At 44.5% G+C, this 19,479-nt stretch overlaps 1 protein-coding gene across 8 annotated transcripts in view; it reads left to right on the top strand.

The window, feature by feature from the left end:
- Nucleotides 1–19,479, top strand: part of PARVA (parvin alpha) — a 238,667-nt gene that overhangs the window by 190,542 nt on the left and 28,646 nt on the right. For 2 of the 8 annotated variants that reach the window (XR_016349693.1, XR_016349695.1), the window contains exons 1-2: nt 1,723–10,566; nt 10,847–10,905. The exons of 1 other annotated variant lie outside the window; for it this stretch is intronic. The gene's annotated coding sequence lies outside the window, so the exon portion shown is untranslated. Of the gene's footprint in view, nt 1–1,722; nt 15,499–19,479 lie in introns of those variants that run through there. 5 more of the 8 variants (XR_016349689.1, XR_016349691.1, XR_016349694.1 and 2 more) reach the window with 4 other exon arrangements.

The following is a 19,479-nucleotide window of genomic DNA, read 5'->3' as shown; positions in this document are numbered from 1 at the left end:
GTGTGCACTTCATAACAGAAATGAGCGCTCTGATTCTATCCTCTCCTGGTCATAAAGGTCCCATGTAGTTACACCCTAAGCTGGGGCTAGGATTAGGCAATCCACAAAGCAGGTTCATGTCCCCAGGTACAGCACAAAGTCTCGCTCTAGAGTAGGAGGCAAGGTGAGCTTAATAGGGATGGCATAGGCCCAGGGGATCTATCCCTCTTCAGATCCTTTTAGTAATCAGCCTGCTAGAGAAGACATATTAAGGGGCATTAAGATCTATTTCAGCCAATAAACTGAACCAATCCCTAGCCTCCCTCCACAGTTGCTCAATGCACTTGGATCCCTCTAGGATTCATAAATTTATAAAGTCTGAAAGGACCAGCAAGATCATCTGGTCTGACCACCTGCATAACTCAGGCCATAGACCCTCACCCAGTAATTTCCACATCAAGCCCCTGACACCTGCCCCCTCTCTCCACACATACTCCCTCATGCATTTGCTCAGTAACCAGCTACTTACGTTGGCTGCTGGTGAGAGGATTTAAACCACAACCAACTATGCAAACTGCAGAACATCCAGGGCCAAATCCTTCTATCTCTATTTAGGCAAATGTTTCCACTAGACATATTCTTCCAAAGACAAGATTTGGCCCAGGAAATAGAAACCTCCTTGATATTCAAACACAGCATCTCTTTTATTCATCTTCTGCCTGCCATATTATCATTTGATAGAACTTACCTTTCTCTGTTAGTCCAGTGTTAATCATCATTTTCTAATTAACATGACATTGTATTAGACTCCTCCTGGGATTCAGTAACATGCTTGCACTAGCCTAACCAGTACAAGGTATCCTGTTACCTTCAATATAGCTTGGCCATTGATGGAATAGGCAGGATATACTGCATATCATAATTCTTCACAGGGAGTATTCTGACACTCAGCCTTGATCTTGACTTTCACTCTGGCAGAGTCCTGTTGTATGTTTATTTATAACTTCTGGCTTTGGGGAGTGTAGTGGCTGCCTAAGACACTTTCTTGTTATGCCATAACTCCCAGAATGAGGATCTGTACATTACAATAAAGAGGGCTTTGCTAATTTGAAAAAAAAGATCTTGTAAATTAATCAGGATGCAATTTTAGGAAACCAGCTAGTTTAACCAGCCAGTCCAATTATGTTGTGGATCGCAACAGGTCTCTGTGTAGGATTCCCCTAAGAAATTAGGTCAGTTAGACTCTGAGTCCTTCTAATCAGACAAAGTGCAAGTGCATATAGCAGTACAGCGTTACCTAATTAATAGTTCCCATTTTACCACTATGTCTAGCTTTTCCAAGCTACATTTAGAACAAATGACAAATTAAATATTTGTTGGCTCAAGGACGGTTTTAACCCCTACAAACAACTATACTTAACCCCAGAATAAGAGAGTTTCCTAAATCCTCCCACTCCCTTGTGAGTGATGGTCCCCACTCCTTAGCTGCCCAGACCCACCTGCTACCCCTGACACTCACCTGCTAGACTTCCCACTAACTTCTGGAAACAACTGCGCCAAATCTCTCCTGTTTGTCTCTAACACCCCTCCCCCAAACAGACTTTTACAGGACCAGACCCTTATTACCCACCTGTTCTGCCTCACCTTGTAGAGGTCAGAAGCAGTGCCCAACCATCTTCATTCCTGTCAAAATTAGACAGCTAGTCCCACCCTCCCAGAAAAGTGGTTCAATCAGCTCCCAGCAAAAGCCATTCCTGCTACTCTTCTTTAAGTGACATTAATACCTTTCCACTGCCTCCCTCACTTGCTGCACATCCCAGCTGGCAGCTCTCCTGCTGCCATCATCCACCTCCCAGCTGTCAAAATCCTACAGACAAGCCAATGACATTCCCCCACTTTCTATACAACCAGTTCTAAAGGCAAAATTAAACCAATATATTCCTACTGCATCCATTGCTCTCTACAACATAATTGTCATCATCATTTCCTGCTCCTTAGGGTTACATAAGAACATAAGAACGGCCGTACTGGGTCAGACCAAAGGTCCATCTAGCCCAGTATCCTGTCTGCCGACAGTGGCCAGCACCAGGTGCCCCAGAGAGGGTGGACCGAAGACAGTGATCAAGCGATTTGTCTCCTGCCATCCTTCTCCAGCCTCTGACAAACAGAGGCCAAGGACACCATTTTATCCCCTAGCTAATAGCCTTTTATGGACCTAACCTCCATGAATTTATCCAGCTTCTCTTTAAACTGTATTATAGTCCAAGCTTTCACCGCCTCCTCTGGCAAGGAGTTCCACAGGTTGACAACACGCTGTGTGAAGAAGAACTTCCTTTTATTAGTTTTAAACCTGCTACCCATTAATTTAATTTGGTGTCCTCTAGTTCTTCTATTATGGGAACTAATAAATAACTTTTCTTTATCACCCCCCTCCACACCACTCATGCTTTTATAGACCTCTATCATATCCCCCCTCAGTCTCCTCTTTTCTAAACTGAGGTTATTTTTTAAAAGGGCAAAATTCTAGTCCAACATGATTGTACAGCCCCAAATTAGTTAGTTGGCCAATCAGTTAGGTGGCCAATCAGTTGTACCCGCTCTCCCAGTAACGTATGAAAACTGGTGATTGCCCAATATCTAGAAATTTTTGTTCCATCTTTCTTCCCTTTACACTCTTGAACAATTTGAACCTAGACAAGTGCTAGGAAAACATCAGAAATACCTGAGTTTGGATGCATTCCAAATGATTTGGTCACTTACGTGCATTTTCTTAGCTCTCTTATTCCTTTGTCATTTCTCCATATTGTTCTCCCTCTCAAACCTTCTCAGTTCATCCAGCTCACTCTCTCTCCCTTTCTCTGGGCCTATCTTTCCCTTGAAGTAAGCTACCTCTTACCCACTGATCTTCAACTAACTCCTGGCCCTCTCCATGCTCTTTGCTGAGCCTGACTCACCTCTCCCTGACTCCCAGAATGTGCTTTAAATTAATTAGGAATTTAAAGTACAAGGTATAAAGGCTTCACAGTCATAAAGCTAGATGAAGTTTCAAAATGGGAGTTTGAAGACATATTTGAAGTTTTTACGTAGGTTAGATGCAAAGACATGGATAGCTATCAGGTTAAGATTAAAATTTTTCACACTCAAAAGTTAGGCAATGCAGCTGTTATGGTTATTATAGTAACTTAAATTACCTACATATATGGTCAGATCATGTCACTGATTTTTTTAGATCTAGTTGAAGTCAGCAATGAAATCTGTTTATAGATCGATGGTTCAATACAACTCAGTAGACTAAACTCCGCCCACAGATACTCTGTCACAGCCTAACTCTCAGGCCCCAAAGCAAATAGGGGGTCTATATATGCTACAATTGAGTCCATTGATGAACCCAGCTGTTCCTCCTGTTTGACCAGTAATTTTTTGTGACAGTTCTGCATCCTAACTGGCCCTTCCTCACAAGTAGGGAGTCTTTCCACTAATTTCACTGAGCTTTGGATCAGGGCCACAGCAGAACTTCAGAAAACCCAGAGCATTGGACATTTTATAGAAAGCGCTCCTCTGAGATGTGTAGGGGATATGGCCTATGCACATGTCTATGCTATGGATGTTATTTCACAATAACTCCCATTATCTTGAAACAACAAGGTGAGCATCCACACAGCAAGCCCGTTATTTTGAAATTATTTGTCCATGTGAAATTGTTTCAAAATAACGGCTGGTTATTTCAAAATAATAACTCCTCATTCTATGAGGAATAATGCCTATTTCAAAATAAGGTTAGTGTGGATGCTCAGGTGCTGCTATTTCAAAATAACTACTCCCCAGAGTCCTTCAAAATAATTACTCCCCAGTGCTTCCTGGGGCTCTAAGTCAAGATAACACGTCCACATTAGGGGAGCCTGCCTCAGACTAATTTTGAGGCTTCCCTGTAGTGTGGAAATGTTTTGTCAAAATAGTGATTTCAGGAGTTATTATTTCAAAATAACTTATTTTGAAATAACTTGGTAGTGTAGATATAACCTTAGAAATTAAAGACATGAGAGAGAATACTATAATATGGTAAAATAAAAGTATAGATAAAATGTATTTTGCCTGTTGTAAGACTTTTGCTAGTCACATTTGATAGCAAACTAATACTTGGAGAAATTGTAGGCATTTTCTGTCTGAGTTTTTAAGTGTGACACAAATTTTGTTCAGCAACAAGAGGTACCATAAAACTATACCTATTCTACATTTCTCAAGATTGTCTTGTTACAAGTAAAGTCCTTATTTAGTTATTGTGTAATTCACTTCTCTTTTTTAAAATTGAAAGCTGGAGAAGACCATATTTTTGGCACATGTGGAAACAAAACAGTTAAATTGCTAACCAATAATGTTTTGTAGTTTGTAGGAGAGCCAAGAAGATTAGTGAAATGTTCATGAAAAAGGCTGGCAAAAGGCCACATTCCTATGGGAACATTGCTTCAGTGAGGTTTAACGGATCACGATGGACATTAAGAAACAAATGTGTGGGAGTTTTAGGGTGAACTGTAAATGATCAAGAATCTAGTAAAAATATAGTCTACAGTGAATCTGTGAGATGCTCTTCTCTTTATCTAAAATCTATGAGGAAGATGATTGTTTGCATCCACTGTGGTCACTTTAAAAGAACAGCTGTTAAGTTATTGAGTTCTGATGGATTTTTTAAAGTTACAGCAGATGTAAATTAAAGGAATTGCTGCAACAATTTACAATGTCTTAGCCTAACCAGCAGCTTTTTCCCCTTTCTATCATGCAAGAATTCCCTATTAAGACTTAATCTACCACCTTTACCAAATCCTGTGTATGCTTTTAATTCCATAAAAGTGCATTATTTTTATTCTTTTTAACTAACCAGCGAGAAACTGAAAGGTATAATTTAAGGTTTCTGTTTCTACTGCGTAACCATCCCCCTTTTGCAGTCATTGTGTTTTTGAAATACATCCATGAGACCATGTGAATCCACTAACATTCTGTATTTAAATTTAGCTCAGTGGATTAGTGAATGCTATATTTAATCAAAGGGAGGAGGACAAGCTAAGTTTCTGCAGTTTGAGATGACAAACTGCATATCAGCTAGTTTAAAAAAAAACTAACATTTTTTTCTATAAGCATACTAAAAACTAGACTTGGGACCATTGATTTCCATTAGAAAAGAGCAAGATAACCATTAGGAGATTTTTAAATTTTACAGTATATCTTTCAAAGGTGTCCTTAAGTATCCAAAATAATCATCATTGACAATCATGAATGATAAGTTTTATTCATTAAATTAAAAGAAATCTGTGTTCTTACCTTTCCACTAGATGGCAATAGTACATGGTAGTTGCATGTATTTTAGAATACTTAGTAAATCATTTAAGAAGAGAATGTTTTTATAAGTTTGGATATCTCATTAAATCAGTACATTAGCAATACTACAGTATGCTGATAGCTGTCTCAGAAAAGAACTGTCCTGGATAGTAGACTTATTTTTTCATTGTATAATATAAATGCAAACTATAGATTTTAAATATGCAAACATGGAGCATAAGAAGAATTAATACTTCGCTGTGATGGCTGACACATTTAGCAAAAATAATATGTACGAAGCTTTCACACTGGGTAAGGGACTTCAATTATATTAAATTCAAGGGATAAATCAACCCCTGATGACATTCTGTAGACTTTAATGGAATTCGCTAGGGATGGATTTGGCTCTAGGGTTTTGGATCACAAAATAAAAGAAAAAAGAAGCACATGCTACTCAATGAGAAGGGGAACAGAGTAATTTTTCCAGGGTGAGTCAGAAGCTGAAATGGGACTGCAGTATGAGCCTGCAGCAGACTCATTCTGGGCTGTGCATCCTAAAAAGGTAAGGTTACAAATAAAAGGAGGAAAGAAGCAAGAGAAAATAAAACTTTACAAACTTGTCTAGGGAGCACAGATATGTGCCATTTAAGCAGATGGAATATTAGAATCAGGTTACTGGGTGACTTGGCATCTTGTGGTGACCATTTGACTGCTTGCTTTTTTGCAGTCTAGTGTGGCTGTAATGCAGATTATTCTATTTTGCTCTGAGATACCTCCAAGACTATTCAAACCTCAAGACTATCGGTGTAGCTCTTTATGAGTGTGTATATAATAAGGATGTGAACAAGTTGTCAAATAGACAATTAACTGGTAGGCCGAGGCGAGGGGAAAGGATTCAAAATCAGGAAGTCTTGAGTTTCAATCCTAAATTTGCCAGTGACCAATCTCAGTAGCCTTGTATCATGCTATACAATGGAGATTGTAACATTTAATTCCCTGCCTTTTGGGATATTGTGAGGACTAATTAGATAATGTTCGTGAAGTGGTTTAAAGATGTTATGTTTTGACGTTATCTATATTCTCATTGCTGTTGCATGAAAGAAGATGGACTCAAACTTCATTTTCTGGCAATTGTATATTTGTTAGTGTCTTTATATTCTTAAGTGAAGTTTTCCCCTTTTTTTGGTCAAGACTGGTTAAAGTTATACCTGGCTCAGAAGCCAAAAAAACAAAAACAAAAAAACAAAATCCCAGTTTCCTATTATTTTTAAATGGAGTCAGGCTTGATAAAGGTTTTGTTTCCTTATTTATTTTAATAAGTTTAATTGACTGGGTAACTTTAAAGTATATTTGCCTTTGGCCTATAACATTCTCTGAACCCCTTACATTGCTTTATCTGATGCTATCAGTCCTGGTGACTTGGTAACAAGAAGCATATTAATGTAAAATGAGAACATAATGAGAATTGTTCATCTTAAAATGCTGAGAAGTTTTTTTGGTTTAGGAAGGATGGCCATTTGTCTGTTAGGCTACGTCTACACTGCAAGCTTCTTTCGGAATAAGCTTTTCTGGAAGATCTCTTCTGGAAAAGCTTATTTCGAAAAAGCTTCCACATGCAAAAAGCTCAATGAAATAGCGACGTGCTATTTCAAAAGATGGCATCCACACTATTGGATGCTATCTCGCATTTAAGGCCACCCAGAGAACCAGTTCAGGCAGAGCATTAGGTCAGCATTTGGTTCCTGCTGCTGCCTGAGGCTACCTAAAACACGTGCTTACAGGGACCCTCCTGGTCAGCTGTTTCTCTGCTTCTGCTGCTTCCTTGCTTACCTATCCGAGGGACAGCAAAGCATTTCCCTTGTGTGCTCTCGTTGCCCTGCTTCAGGACACTATAGCACACTCCTTGCCATCTGTGCTCTGGTTATCCTGCTTCAGGACACCACAGCACACTCCTATCATCCAAAGACTAAGATTTCATGGTGATGGGGGACTTCAACTATCCAGATATATGTTGGGAAAAGAACACTGCGGGGCACAGACTATCCAATAAGTTCTTGGACTGCATTGGAGACAACTTTTTATTTCAGAAGGTTGATAAAGCTACCGGGGGGAAGCTGTTCTAGATTTGATCCTAACAAATAGGGAGGAACTAGTTGAGAATCTGAAAGTGGAAGGCAGCTTGGGTGAAAGTGATCATGAAATCATAGAGTTCACAATTCTAAGGAAGGGTAGAAGGGAGAACAGCAAAATAGAGACAATGGATTTCAGGAAGGCGGATTTTGGTAAGCTCAGAGAGCTAGTTGGTAAGGTCCCATAGGAATCGAGACTGGGGGGAAAAACAACTGAGGAGAGTTGGCAGTTTTTCAAAGGGACATTTTTAAGGGTCCAAAAGCAAGCTATTCCGATGTGTCAGAAAGATAGAAAATATGGCAAAAGACTGCCTTGGCTTAACCACGAGATCTTGCATGATCTAAAAATAAAAAAGGAGTCATATGAAAAATAGAAAGTAGGACAAATTACAAAGGATGAATATAGGCAAACAGCACAGGAATGCAGGGGCAAGATTAGAAAGGCAAAGGCACAGAATGAGCTCAAACTAGCTACCAGAATAAAGGGAAACAAGAAGACTTTTTATAAATACATTTATAAAATGAGGCAAGAGGAAGACCAAGGACAGGGTAGACCCACTGGTCAGTGAGGAAGGAGAAACAGTAACAGGAAACTTGGAAATGGCAGAGATGCTCAATGACTTCTTTGTTTCGGTCTTCACCGAGAAGTCTGAAGGAACACCTAACATAGTGAATGCTAGTGGGAAGGAGGTAGTTTTAGAAGGTAAAATAAAAAAAGAACAAGTTAAAAATCACCTAGAAAAGTTAGACGCCTACAAGTCACCAGGGCCTGACTAAATGCATCCTAGAATACTCAAGGAGCTGATAGAGGAGGTATCTGAGCCTCTAGCTATCATCTTTCGAAAATCATGGGAGACAGGAGAGATTCCAGAGGACTGGAAAAGGGCAAATATAGTGACCATCTATAAAAAGGGAAATGAGAACAACCCAGGAAACTACAGACCAGTTAGTTTAACTTCTGTGCCAGGGAAGATAATGGAGCAAGTAATTAAGGAAATCATGTGTAAACACTTGGAAAGTGGCAAGGTGATAGGGAACAGCCAGCATGGATTTGTAAAGAACAAATCATGTCAAACCAATCTGATAGCTTTCTTTAATAGGATAACGAGTCTTGTGGATATGGGAGAAGCAGTGGATATGGTATACCTAGTCTTTAGTAAGGCATTTGATACGGTCTCTCAGGATATTCTTGTCAATAAACTAGGTAAATACAACTTAGATGGGGCTACTATAAGGTGGGTGCATAACTGGCTGGAAAACCATGCTCAGAGAGTAGTTATTAATGGTTCACAATCCTGCTGGAGAGGCATAACAAGTGGGATTCCGCAGGGGTCTGTTTTGGGACCGGCTCTGTTCAATATCTTAATCAACGATTTAGATGTTGGTATAGAAAGTACGCTTATTAAGTTTGCAGATGATACCAAGCTGGGAGGGGTTGCGACTAATCTGGAGGACAGGGTCATAATTCAAAATGACCTGGACAAATTGGAGAAATGGTCTGAGGTAAATAGGATGAAGTTTAATAAAGACAAATGCAAAGTGCTCCACTTAGGAAGGAATAATCAGTTTCATACATACAGAATGGGAAGCGACTGTCTGGGAAGGAGTACAGCAGAAAAGGATCTAGGGATTATAGTGGACCACAAGTTGAATATGAGTCAGCAGTGTGATGCTGTTGCAAAGAAAGAAAACAAGATTCTGGGATGCATTAACAGGTTTGTTGTGAGCAAGACACGTGATGCTATTCTTCTGCTCTACTCTGCGCTGGTTAGGCCTCAATTGGAGTATTGTGTTCAGTTCTGGGCACCGCATTTCAAGAAAGATGTGGAGAAATTGGAGAGGATCCAGAGAAGAGCAACAAGAATGATTAAAGGTCTAGAGAGCATGACCTATGAAAGAAGACTGAAAGAATTGGGTTTGTTTAGTTTAGAAAAGAGAAGATTGAGGGGGGACATGATAGAATTTTCAGGTATCTAAAAGGGTGTCATAAGGAGGAGGGAGAAAACTTGTTCATCTTGGCCTCTGGGGATAGAACAAGAAGCAATGGACTTAAACTGCAGCAAGGGAGGTTTAGGTTGGACATTAGGAAAAAGTTCCTAACTGTCAGGGTAGTGAAACACTGGAATAAATTGCCCAGGGAGGTTGTGGAATCTCCATCTGTGGAGATATTTAAGAGTAGGTTAGATAAATGTCTATCAGGGATGGTCTATACAGTATGGCTGTGTCTAGACTGGCAAGTTTTTCTGCAAAAGCGATCGCTTTTACGCAAAAACTTGCCAGCTGTCTTCACTGGCCGCTTGATTTTGCGCAAAAGCACTGACATTCTACTGTCCGAAATCAGTGCTTCTTGCGCAAATGCTTTGACGTTCTCGTTTGGGCAAAAGCCCTTTTCCGGAAATGTTTTTGAGCAAGAGGGCCAGTGTAGACAGCTAAAAACTGTTTTGCGCAAAGAACCCCCGATGGCGAAAATGGCGATCAGGGCTTTCTTGCGCAAAACCATGTCTAGATTGGCACGGACGCTTTTCCGCAAAAAGTGCTTTTGCGGAAAAGCGTCCGTGCCAATCTGGATGTTCTTTTCTGCAAATGCTTTTAACGGAAAAACTTTTCCGTTAAAAGCATTTACGGAAAATCATGCCAGTGTAGACATAGCCTATTTGGTCCTGCCATGAGGGCAGGGGACTGGACACAATGACCTCTCGAGGTCCCTTCCAGTCGTAGTATTCTATGATTCTGTGGAGCCGGAGCTCCCTCTGGGCATGCAATGGCCCTGCATGAACTTGACTCCAAGCTGATTGTCGAGAACCTCTGCCAGTGTGCAGGAGCAAGACTCTTGCAACTGCACCCTACTGTGGAGAGATGGTTCTAGCAGCTGGACACCAGTTCCAACTGCTGGGACCAGCTGGTGATGGAGCGGTGGGATGACCAGCAGTGGCTTCAGAACTTCATGATGAGGAAGGAGACGTTCCTGAAGCTGTGTGCCTGGCTCAACCCTGCCCTCCGATGACGGGACACCCAGATGCGACCCGCCATCCCCTGGAGAAGTGGGTCACCATCGCCATCTAGAAGCTCGCCACGCCAGACTGTTACCGGTCTGCGAGCAACCAGTTCGGCATGGAGAAGTCCACCATGGGGGGCCCTCATCATGCAGGTATGGCACTCTTGGGCTTCAGTCTCTGGAAGGGGGGGAAGTGCTGGAAAGGGGTCCCTAGGGAAAGAGGGGATGAGGGTGCAGGGGATGGGCTGTGGGTGGTGGGTGGAAAGCCCCTGGGTGGTTCTATAGTCTCACCCTCACAAAGCTCTGCGGGGGGGGGTGGCTTCTTAGGGGATGGCTCCTGGGGTGTTTGTGGGGAGGAGGCTTGGGGACATCCCAAGGGCTCTTGCACCCCCTTTATTCTCTGTTTTGTGTCTTTGTTTGTCTCTTTCTGCAGGTGGTGAGGGCCTGAAATGAAGCTGGCACTTTCTTTCCCGAGCGCAATGTTAGGGTCAGGTATGTTGAGATGCCATTGTGCATAGTGGGGGATGTGGGCTAACCCCTTATGTCATGGCTGATGAAGCCCTACACTGACCCCCTGAATCCAAACAGGGACTGTTTCAATGCCCACCTGGGCAGGGCCTGCATAGGCGTGGTTCAGGTGCCTCCTGACCCGCCTGGATGTGGGGGAGTAGAACATCCACCAGGTAGTGTCAGCCTGTTGTGTTCTCCACAACATTGTGGAGAGGAAGGGAGAGACCTTCCTTCTGGGGTAGAGGCTGGCCAGGTGGGACAGGCCTTCAAGCAGCTGCACACAGCTGCCATCCACCAGGCCCATCAACTAGGGGTATGCACCCAGTCTTTGAAAGACCCCAGTAACTCTCCCCAAGGCCTCCCCACTAGGGTCCTGTGCCTTGCTCTTCTCTGCCTTTCTCTCAGCAACCGCTCCCTTCCCCTCAATAACTCCCCTTATTTGCAGACAAAATAAAAAAAACTGTTCAGTTTTGAAAAAAATAACTTTGCTTTTTAATTTGAGATAAAAGTAACTGGGAAGGAGGGAGGGAGGGGCTGAGAACCTGGATATGGGGAGGGAGGGAGGGGGAGGTGATAACCTGGATATGGGAAGGGATGTGAGAACCTTGGAGGGGGGATGAAAGGTTCAGACCTAGGCTAAGACTGGCGCGTGGTTTGGGTGGTTCCACCTCGTGTCCGGGGACCTCGGCAACCTCGGGGGTGGGGGAAGGTCCAGGGAGAATAGGGGAATAGGTAGGGGAGTGGAGGCTGGCGAGGGGTCAGGCATGGCAGGGGGGCAAGGACAAGAGCCGGGTACACTATCATCTCCCAGACAGTGGCACAGATATTGTGGCCCTGCTGCAGCAGCTCAGTCCACATCTGGCCTGCCATTGTACATCATCCTGTACCTTCTGGGCCAGTGTCTCCTGTATGTTCCTGAGGATGGACACATGCTCTCTCAATAGCTCCTCCTGGACCCTCCAACGCCTGTGGCTCCCCCTGGGTCAGGCGGCTGGGGAGAATAAAGAGAGATGGTCAGTCATCCCTAGAGATACTGTGCCTGAGGCCTTGCCCTCATCTGTGAGCTGAGAGCAACAGTCCTCAGGCCAGAGGATGGTGATGTTCCAGGAGCAAGGCCATGTGTGTCCTGGACAGTGAGCCCTGCCTCACAGGGGCCCAGAGGAGCCCAGGGGCCCATGCTTCCCCGCCCCCCCAGACAAGCAGGCAAGGGACGTGTCTGGCCACACTGGGATCCCATGGCTAGAAGAGGGGCCTCAACCAGCCTGGGCTTTTATTGGTGCCGCACACACTCCTGTGTCTGGCAGAGCTGTCCCTGGGAGTGCGTGGTGCCTTGAGCAGGCAGGCATGCCCATGTGTGGTGCTCCATAGTGTGTGTGAGTGCATGTGTGTGTCCTTGTCCCCAGCAGTAGCTCCTGGTGGGAGGGCGTCTAGCACCTGGGCGTCAGAAGTGTGTCTGGCCTCCCCAGAGCCTGTGAGCAGGAGCCCGGGGGTGCTCCAGGGCTGCCTTCTGGGGCTCCATGGCACAGACTGGCACTGCATGGGCATCCGCATGCACAGACTGCAGCGCGATGGCCAGGCTGAAAATGCCGAGCAACAATCACGCCCCAACCCCTCAGCACTCACCACCCCACCCTGTGTGTGTGAAAAACTAAGAGCACTCACCTGATGATCCCTCCCCAGCCTCTGAGGATGCTTGTGAGACATCCAGGCCCTGGGATACTGGTTCCAGGGTGATAGCGGTGATGGTGCTTGCTGTCTCATCCACCTCCTCCTCCTCCTCTTCCTCCTCCTGGGCAGGGACCTCTGGCCGGGTGACCAAGTCCACCACCAGAGTGGGAAAGGGGCTGCACCATCCCCCAGAACATGGTGAAGTTCATTATAATAGGGGCAGGAGTGGTGTCCTTCCCTGGAGTCAGAGCTGCGCTCCCTTGCCCTGGCATACCCCTGCCAGAACTCTTTCACCTGGCTCCTGACTTGCTCTAGAGTCCGGTGGTGGCCCCTTATGGCCAGGGTCTTGGCCATCTGGCCATATATGCCGGAGTTGCACCATCTGGACTGGAGATCCTGGGGGTTCTCCTCTTCTCCCCATACCTCCAGGCGGACCAGGATCTCAGCCTCAGACCAGGACGGCACATGGCTTTCCAGCCCCTGGCAGGCTCCTGGAAACCCTGTGCATGCTCCCTGGGCTTCCTGCCACAAGTCTTGTCCCTGGTGTCTGCAGCTTTAAGAGCAGCAAGAACTATAGAGTTGTCAGGAGTGTGGATGGAGTGGTCAGCAGAGCACTTGTGTTGTTTCCTGGCGGCTTCTTTTTTCGAAAAAACTTTCTCATCCATGTCCACACAAGACTTTTTCCGAAAAAGACCAGAAAAACACTGCAGAGTAGACATACTCTTACTTGCATGTACATCTGAACGTGCATACATTGCCTTCATTTCTCAGCAATTTGACCTAGAACATTATTAATTTTTGTTCATCATATATATAGTAGCCCAATGTCTGTGACTCTGAAATGCTGGCTGTTCCCTCTGGACGGCGCTGTTGCCTCCCGCCGTGGCGCTCGGCTGACTTCTGTGCCACTCAGCCAGGCCATCGCATGGGAACAAGTGGCTGTTTGGGGTCCGCATTCCCCAGTCGGCACGCGGGAGAGGGGGACGGGCCGCTTGTTCCCACGTGGCAGCTCGACTGAGCAGTGCAAAAGTCAACCGAGTGCCACGGTGGGAGGCAACAGCGCCACTCAGAGGGAACAGCCAGGGGGCGGGGCCTGGACGAATGTGCGTCTGACGTCAGGAAAGGGCACCCGATTCAAAAGGAGGAAAGCGGAGCAGACACAGACGTCGCGGACGAGACAGAGAGGAGAGTGGAGGAGGCAGAGAGGAGGCAGAGGACAGTGAGAGAGAAAGTGAGAGAGATGCAGCAGGAGGAGGAGAAGAGAAAAACGGAGTAAGAGGCAAGAGGGGGAGAAGAGAAAGAGAGAGAGAAGGAGAGAGAGGCAGGAGGTGGATGAGAGCTGAGAGAGAGAGAGGGCAAGGCAGTAGGAGGAGAAGAAAGAGAGAGGCTTGCTCCCACGCGGCGACTCAGCTGAGCGGCGCAGAAGTCAGTCGAGCGCCACAGTGGGAGGCGAAGAGGGGTGGGGTGGTGACGTACATGCGCAGGGGGCAGGCCTGGACAAGCGTGCATCCTCGACAGAGACAGAGGAGAGAGGAGAGAGAGTGAGAGGCAAGAGAGAGAGAAGAGAAAGGGAGAGACAGAGAGAGAGGCAGAAGGCGGAGGAGAGCTGAGAAAGAGAGGGGGGAGGCAGTAGGAGGAGAGAGAGAGAGAGAGAGACGGAGCGAGAAACTGGAGGCTCAGGAGAGAAGACTGACTCATAGACTTTAAGGTCAGAAGGGACCATTATGATCATCTAGTCTGACCCCCTGCACAGTGCAGGCCACAGAATCTCAACCACCCACTGCTAGAATAATCCTCTCACCTATGTCTCAGATATTGAAGCATTCAAATACTTTGAAGACCCCAAGATGCAGAGAATCCTGACATGGAGGAGAGACCTGAAAATCCCGTCTTATGACAGGCTAGTTGGCTAGTTATATAATTGGCGGACACCAAATGGCCACTTGCACCATTTGCTCCTGCGCGGTGGCCCACCTAAGCAGTGCAGAAGTCAGCCGAGCGCCACAGCGGGAGGCAACAGTGCCACCCAGAGGGAACAGCCAGAGTTTCAGCGTCACAGAGTCACAGACATTGGGATACTATATATATGATTACTACTATGTGAGTACCCAAAATGCACTCACTGTTGTACAAAACACAGAATACAGACTGAGACCATGGAATATATAGTGAGTATATAAATGTTACCTAACCTAAATTCTTCACTCCCTGATGGTAGCTTTTTACACTCACTTGAATTTCATTTATGTAGGTGAAAATGACTACACAAGCTGCCAAGGCAGTGGGAAATCAGGTGAAGCATCTTCCCTGAAGTGCCAGAGAGACCTATGTATTCACCAAGGTTTGGTCGGTCTCTACACAAGTTTCACATTTACAGCCATGTGAAAATATAGTTGGAACTGGATGAAAATGGCAACATGTCATTCCATGAGAAAACTGCAGGGAGTTTTGCGGTATGGATACTGCTGCAAGGGATCTGAAGCATTTCTTCTGGTTGGGAGGACATGTAAAATGAGTTAGCATGTTTCTTAAGGAGATGTGAAGACTGAAGGCCTAATTTTTGTTCTCAGACAACTGGTTTTTATTAACTGCAGCTGGACCTATTCCATGTGCTTCCATCTACGTGCAAACTTTGGCCTTAATCTAAGCACTATCTTATTAATTCTTCATACCAGTATAACTGTGATGTCAACTGAAAGCCTTGAGTTGCCCAGAGGGAAACTACAATTTCAGTAACTCCTACCCTGACATCCCTGAAAAGAGTACATACATTTTTACACCGTGAAATCCTCTTGGTGGCTACGTCTAGACTGCATGCCTTTTTTGACAGAGGCTTTGTTGACAGATACTGTCGACAAAGCCTCTGTCAAAAAACAGCGTCTAGACTACAACCAGTTCTGTCGAAAAAGCAAGCCATTTTTTCAAAAGAGAGTGTAAACGCTCTCTTTCGAAAAAGCACAGTTTGCATGCAATAGTGCCTTGTTTGGATAGAACTCTGTCGAAAAAAGGCATTATTTCTCGTAAAACAAGGTTGACTGCCATCAACAAAACTGCTGCATTCTGTTGACTTACTGTCGACAGAATACGGCAGTAGTGTAGACGCAGGTATAGTTTTGTCGACAAAAGTCCACTTTTGTCCACAAAACCCTGTAGTCTAGACACACCCTCAGTGTGTGGCACTGAGGTTTAGATGCTTGACTAAAGGGAGAAATGGGTGTTTCATCATTGCAATGAAGCAATAGCTTCCTTCATCATTCAGCACCAGATTAAAAAATCTTGCTGCACCTGTAGTTTATGTTTCACGTTTGCAATCTAAAACATGGTGCTGAAGTTCACAGTCCGGGTGTGTCTAGACTACAGGTTTTGTGGACAAAAGTGGACTTTTGTTGACAAAATTATATCTGCGTCTACACTACTGCTGCGTTCTGTTGACAGTAAGTCGACAGAATGTGGCAGTTTTGTTGATGGCAGTAAACCTCGTTTTACGAGGAATAATGCCTTTTTTCGACAGAGTTCTGTCAAAAAAAGGCGCTATTGTATGCAAACTGTGCTTTTTCTAAAGAGAGCGTCTACACTCTCTTTTAAAAAAGTGGCTTGCTTTTTCAACAGAACTGGTTGTAGTCCAGACGCTCTCTTTTGACAGAGGCTTTGTTGACAGTATGGCTGTGTCTATATTGGCATCCCTTTCCGGAAAAGGGATGCTAATGAGACACTTTGGAATTGTAAATCCATGGGGGATTTAAATATCCCCCGCGGCATTTGCATTTACATGGCTGCCGCTTTTTTCCGGCTCGGGGTTTTTGCCGGAGAAAAGTGCCAGTGTAGACGCGATTCTCTGGAAAAAAAGCCCTTTTCTGGAAGATCCCTTATTATTCCTTTCAAGTAGGAATAAGGGATCTTCTGGAAAAGGGCTTATTTTCCGGAGAATCGCATCTACACTGGCGCTTTTCTCTGGCAAAAACCCCGAGCTGGAAAAAAGCGGCAGCCATGTAAATGCAAATGCCGCGGGGGATATTTAAATCCCCCGCAGATTTGCAATTCCGAAGTGTCTCATTAGCATCTCTTTTCCGGAAAGGGATGCCAATGTAGACACAGCCTATCTGTCAACAAAGCCTCTGTCAAAAAAGGCATGTAGTCTAGATGTAGCTTCCATGTGTAGGGCTGGCACGTGACACTACAAAAGCATGAGCTGGCAGGTTCATTGGACTTACTATTCCTAGCACTCCTGCAAAAATATTTGTACCTGGCTCTTAGCAGGCATATGGAACTGCTTTCACAATCAATCATCAATAGTGTTGTGAACTCCGGGATCATTCTAAAGGCACAGAAACCAGAAGGTGAAGAAGTAGAACCTGTCATAGACTATTTTTTTAAAAATTATAAATTTTAAGCCAAACTTAGAATTTTTGTACCCTGTGGGTCAACAATACTAGCTTTGCATTACTGAGAATTGAAGATTCCTGCCAGTTCTCTTGATTCAGGGAAATTGACCTGACTGTGTATTATTCATCGAATAATCAAAGAAGCCCAGGTGAATTTATGGTGTACTGCATAAGGAAAACTTTGTTCTTTGATTTTAACTTCTTTGAAATCAGCTCAAATTAGGGAGGGAAATTCTTTAATGTATTTGTCATGCTATAATGTGCCTATCCATAAATGTTTATTTTCTGAGAGCAAGTCTACATAGCAGGGCTAAAGCAAAAATAAGCTTCTCAATTTGAACTAAGTCCGGTGCATAGCTCAAATCGAAATAGCTTATTTCAACTTTTGGTGGTGTCTACACAACAAAAAATCTGAGAAAGAACACTCTTCCTCCGACTTCCCTTACTCCTCATGAAATGAGGGCTGAGGAAGTCGGAGTAAGAAATCCTCCAACTCGACATTATGTCAAAATAACTACTTGTGGTGTAGAAATGGACTATGTTATTTCAGAATAATATCAGTTATTCTGAAATAACACTGCTGTGTAGATGTACTCTAAGGATTTGTGTAGGTTTAAATAAAGAAGTTTACATTTACTAGGGGGCTGTGCCCGCAGCTCACTACGTTCACCTACATTCCTCTCTCTGGTGGCATAATGGCATCATTGTGTCACCCGGCAGGAAAATCTTTTTTATATATATAGAGGGAGAACTCTTATGAGTGATTAAGTAATTCTTAGCAATAGGAAGGCAGATTATGCCTGGCCTTAATACAGAGGAGGAAAGGAGATGGAAAAAAACCCTCCGTAACCCCTTCAGAGCTATGTTAGGGTTTCCACCATGTTGGGTCCAGGCACAGGGACTGGGGAAGAACCAGGGCTCCATGTTTGATACTCCTCTGTCCCCAAGATAAAGAGAGAAATGTGGAGTAGGTAGGGCCTTGGCTAAACTTGCTTGTGCATACCAGTGAGTGGAGATACATATTACACTTGGCAAAGGTGTATAGCAAGTACTTGGACAATTACTATGGTGATGAGTGTGGTAAAAGCATTGATATAGAATTGAACATAAGAGAATAGCAAATAATTCCATGAGCAAGAGCAACAGAGTCAAATCCTACTTCCACTAATCTCAAAAGGAGTTTTCTCACTGACTCCTACAGGGTCAGAATTTCACTCTCAGGGTATGTCTACACTACCCCGCTAGTTCGAACTAGCGGGGTAATGTAGGCATACCGCACTTGCAAATGAAGCCCGGGATTTGAATTTCCCGGGCTTCATTTGCATAAGCGGGGCTCCGCCATTTTTAAATCCCCGCTCGTTCGAACCCTGTGCCGCGCGGCTACACGCGGCATGAACTAGGTAGTTTGAACTAGGCTTCCTAGTTCGAACTACCGTTACTCCTCGTGGAATGAGGAGTAACGGTAGTTTGAACTAGGAAGCCTAGTTCGAACTACCTAGTTCGTGCTGCGTGTAGCCGCGCGGCACAGGGTTCGAACGAGCGGGGATTTAAAAATGGCGGAGCCCCGCTTATGCAAATGAAGCCTGGGAAATTCAAATCCCGGGCTTCATTTGCAAGTGCGGTATGCCTACATTACCCCGCTAGTTCGAACTAGCGGGGTAGTGTAGACATACCCTCAGTTCTTCCAGGCAAAGCTCATGGAATAGTACACCTAGGGCTCGTCTACATTGGCCCCTTTTCCAGAAGGGGCATGGTAATTTTTGAGATCGTAATAGGGAAATCCGCGGGGGATTTAAATATCCCCCGCGGCATTTAAATAAAAATGTCCGCCGCTTTTTTCCGGCTTTTAGAAAAGCCGGAAAAGAGCGTCTACACTGGCCAGATCCTCCGGAAAAAAGCCCTTTTCTGGAGGATCTCTTATTCCTACTTCAAAGTAGGAATAAGAGATCCTCTGGAAAAGGGCTTTTTTCCGGAGGATCTGGCCAGTGTAGACGCTCTTTTCCGGCTTTTCTAAAAGCCGAAAAAAAGCGGCGGACATTTTTATTTAAATGCCGCGGGGGATATTTAAATCCCCCGCGGATTTCCCTATTACGATCTCAAAAATTACCATGCCCCTTCCGGAAAAGGGGCCAGTGTAGACGTAGCCCTACTGTCTACTCAGAATTTGGAGCAAAGGCACTGTCTGGCTATTAATAACCGCCACATGAAGACAAGTGTTAGCTCTCTGCTAAGATTGCTAGACGTCATTACTGCTAATTGATCAAGAAAAAAGAATCAGAAATGTGTCCCTTTCCCCAGCAAGCTGTATTTCCACTAGACTGAGATGTATTAGCCAATCCCATAAAAGAAAGTGTTTTTTGGAAGCAGTCCTTGAGGCAAAATAACAGCCTTAAGAATAAGAAGCAAGGAGGGGGATCAGGGAGTAGAGGCCCTTTTTATTTTTATTTTTGGAACAAGTATTAAAGAAGAGTTTTTGCTTCTGAGTCAAGTTCCCATGCTTTTTCAT

This window comes from Pelodiscus sinensis, chromosome 5, assembly GCF_052426305.1.
Source record: "Pelodiscus sinensis isolate ZL-2025 chromosome 5, ASM5242630v1, whole genome shotgun sequence".
In the NCBI taxonomy this organism is placed as follows: domain Eukaryota; kingdom Metazoa; phylum Chordata; order Testudines; family Trionychidae; genus Pelodiscus; species Pelodiscus sinensis.
The sequence above is the reverse complement of the archived record's forward strand: the minus strand, read 5'-3'. Positions and strand labels throughout refer to the sequence as shown.